The 3,971-nt window shown below is 31.3% G+C and overlaps 1 long non-coding RNA gene across 1 annotated transcript; it reads left to right on the top strand.

Annotated features, from left to right (window-relative positions):
• The first annotated feature begins 1,625 nt into the window (after positions 1-1,625).
• On the top strand, positions 1,626-2,845 carry LOC127868682 (uncharacterized). Its single transcript, XR_008044224.1, has 3 exons — positions 1,626-1,754; positions 2,135-2,236; positions 2,657-2,845. It is a non-coding gene; the product is annotated as an uncharacterized LOC127868682 (long non-coding RNA).
• Positions 2,846-3,971: the final 1,126 nt, after the last annotated feature.

Genomic DNA, 3,971 nt, shown 5'->3' with positions numbered 1-3,971 from the left:
AACCTCTCCAGTCCCGAAACATATTGCATTTAATTCATTATTTTCAAAAAAGCCTTACCATTATAAACTAAGCAATAAGATCAATCATTAACAATAGTATTTTATGTTTCCCTATAGCAAACAGGAAGTAAACAGGCAACTTTAAACACTCGTAATAATTGAAACAACGTTATGATATTTTATAAAATCGGTAAAATTAGGCGGAAGCGTTAAGTGATGTTTGATAAAATCGCGATTCTTTTTTGTACACATTGTCCGTGGTAAGTGATTGTTATACTGAACTGTATGATACTTATCAGAGAAACAGAAAACAACTAGACGTGTACATTTTCAGTTCAACTATGGATTAAAACGATAAAAAAGACACACTGCTACAAATATCAGTTCGGAAACAAATATGAAATAAAAAGGGGTTGTCCTAAACATATATGTAACTGTTAACCTTTTTAAATGGTTGATTGTTATTGTCAATGTATTTAATAACGTAATTTCCAGTACGGAGGTGAAACAAAGTGCCCACAGAGCTTTGGTTATATTTGTCGAAAAAAAATCAGATGTGTTATTAGTTGGATCATTCTAAAACGTCAATATTGGTCACAAAACAAATATGTTTGCAGTTAATATTCTCGGAATAGAACACTCACAATTTGAAGTAGTGTTCTATTCACACGTTTATAATCCTTTACTTAATAAATATGCATTCTGTATTATATTTCTATTTAAATATTGTAACAATTAAAAATCAACAATATTTATAGTAATTTTGTACGACTAGTTCAAACAGACCCACTTTGTCTAATCGTTAGACTTTTACTCCAAGGGTCAGTGGTTCGAGCCCAGTAGATGGTTACTTTTTATTTCTTTAATTTTATTATCGTTTTTCTTAACGGGAGTTTTTTTATCCAATGTTTACATTTATCAATATAAATCATTTAATGACAAACTTCAATACATGCCAAAATCTGCGAAAAAGCCCTTTTTAATAAAAGATTTAAAAGATTTGTACTCAGATAGCGTTACATTACCAGAGTACGCAAATGCTTTTTAAAGGACCTTTTCAAAGATGTTTGCATGTTTTTGAATTTTGTCATTAAATGCTTAAAATTGATAAATGTAAACATTGGAACTAAATATATCCATTATAAAACAATTAAACAATTAAAGAAAGGAAAAAACAACCTCAACTTGGTTCGAACCACTGACCCTAAGGGTAAGAGTCTTCCACCGAAACCACTCGGCCATTCGTGCAAGTATTCAATAAGGTGTATTTAAAGCAACATGACCGCCATCTTCGTCATTTCACAAAATGTAACGATAGCAAAAGAACTCTCCAAATTATTCAATCGTTTCGAGTTTGTAACGCTTTATAATTTTCAGGTTTATAAATCGTCAAACAATGAATTAAATTGATATTTAAGAGCAAAGTAAATGTTCAGTATTACTATTTCTCGCAAATATCATATCTGCAACGAAATTTCAATGTTGTCAATTTACCAAAACGTGGAAATGTCCTTTTAAATAATTATGTGTTTTGAATGTACGAGATATGGAGTCAGATTGCGTGTTCTTTTCCGAAAACGACCTTGTACTCTGTACTCCTTGTTCATACAGGTGTGTCGAACAACGTAACATGCTCGTGACGAGCATTTTCTGAAAATCAAGCCTACTCCAGGGTATAAAATCAAGAAAGCTTAATATATCCGGTTAAATTGTATTTGGAAGGTTTCTAATATTGATATCGTTCTAACATACAGGTATATGTTTTAACTGCGCGAATACAAAAGGGGATATTTATTTCTATGATATTAAGATACGTGCAGTGCGCAAGTCTTTAATTATTAAACATAAATGTGCGAACCGTGTATTTACAAATAAATATTAATTTATGTTTGGGGTTTAAAATAATACACGCAATAATAATCCTTCGTTGTTTGGAAAAATCAAATCCAATGGGAATTGGTTGTTATACATGGTTATTCCATTAACATATCTCACGTATTTTATCTGTTATGCTGTTATGCTTTATTTAACACTTCAAATAACATGAACATATATCAACTTATTATTCTATAAACTTTTAGAATTGAAAATTAAAGTAAATATCTTATATGTTTGATATATTTTTTTTCATAAGAGGAAGCATGTCAAGTGGGCAACCAAAGAGCGGATATGGGGACTCGAAGGCCAATCAGGACAATAAGAGCGACCAGTGCAACCCGAACAACCCTAGCTACCAGTAAGTCGATATCAAGATTTATAGATGGATTGTTGTTGTCGTTGTTGCTTTTTAAGCCATGCGTGGTTTAGCAGAAATTAAATCGTAAAATATGAAGTGTCGGTAACTAGAATTACTATCCTCATATTGTTTCTAGCGTATCATTATGCATGTGTTTAAAGTATTTTAAGCGTGTGTGCGATGTATAAAAATTGATGGTATATTATTATAAATAGTGTATCGTATGTTCTCATTATTGGGCAAAAAAACTTGTTGTTCTTAATGAACCGTAAACGTGGTTCGCGTCATGTGTGTCATGTGTGTCATGCTTGTAATCTTATGGAAATTGATTGTGATTTTGCTTCGATTAACTAACATTTATCTAGTATACATTGGGATTTATTATTGAAACTCCACGAAACCCCCATTTGATTTTTTCAGGGGCCATCAAACTGGGTACACGGGCACAGGGACAAAACCTGACCTTGATAACCATGGTAACCAGAAGAATCCGAACAACGAGCGTTTCCAAGCGCCGAAAAAATGACCCGACGGGTGGCTTGACATTTATGTGATTTATGGTTACGACTGCCCATCATTGTAACGAATAAAACAGATACAAACATAAAATTGATTTTTTATGATGAACACATATGTTAATGCCTGTTACGAGCAAACGATACAAATGTTAATTATTATTAAAACACATTTATATAAAAACAGTCAAATAATACAGCTTTTATAAATTCTTCTTTTACATCATTAACCCATTCAGAGACTTAAATCATACAAATAAAGAACTAGCTCAAATATGTATAAATATAAATTTGGTATGCCAGTATATATAAATACGCCTTTTACTCTATTAAAAGTTAGCGGTAGTGAAAAAGAAACGTCATTTGGGATAAGGCTGTAAAAATAACGCAGCACTTTTGAAGAAGATAATGTGATGGTTTACACATTATAATATTGGAAAATAACTTCCTAAGAAATATTATACTCGTTTACTCTTTATTCGAAACATATATTTTTTTAAACACATTATTTCCATTAACTACGCATTGTTTTTATTTTAACGTTTTGAAAACAAGTTATACAGGGTGCAAGATCAACGCGGTTTACACACGGGCTGGACAGAATGTAAACACACCGTAATCACAGGCTTATTAAATAAATTAATTCTGATGTATTTCATATTGCCATAAGAAGCATAAGAACATTATTTTATGCACTCGTTGAAATTCTTAAGAAAAATTGTTTTAAAAAGTTATTTGAAGAAAAGCACCACATCCAGGTGTGTTTACATCCATTTAAGTTCAATTGTAAACCCCACAAAGTAACGTGATCCTGCACTCTGTATACAGATATCTAAATAACGATTTTTCTGAAAACAGAGATATCAAACTCTCGTGTGCATATAGCGTGAAGACCTTGACAGTTTTAAAGAGACTTGTTTACGGTTTTTTACAATTTAAATTAAGTAATTAAATACTTTGAAATGATAAAACCTAAAGTCGGAAATTTAGAGCTCCGGTAAAACACAAGAATCGCATTAACACAATAATTTTCGAAATTTAAACACATCTGATCTTGAACCACTGACATTCGAATGAAAAAGCTGTGACCTGAAGAAATCGGCCATCTGAGATTGTGTATTGCTCTATGCATTATATATACTTATATAATTATATATTATAAACAATCCGCGTATTTTCAAAGATCATAAAGCAAACAAAAGAAATACTCTTAATTTTTC

Source organism: Dreissena polymorpha, chromosome 2, assembly GCF_020536995.1.
Source record: "Dreissena polymorpha isolate Duluth1 chromosome 2, UMN_Dpol_1.0, whole genome shotgun sequence".
Lineage (NCBI taxonomy): Eukaryota > Metazoa > Mollusca > Bivalvia > Myida > Dreissenidae > Dreissena > Dreissena polymorpha.
Note: the sequence above shows the minus strand (reverse complement) of the source record. Positions and strands in the feature narration are given on the sequence as shown.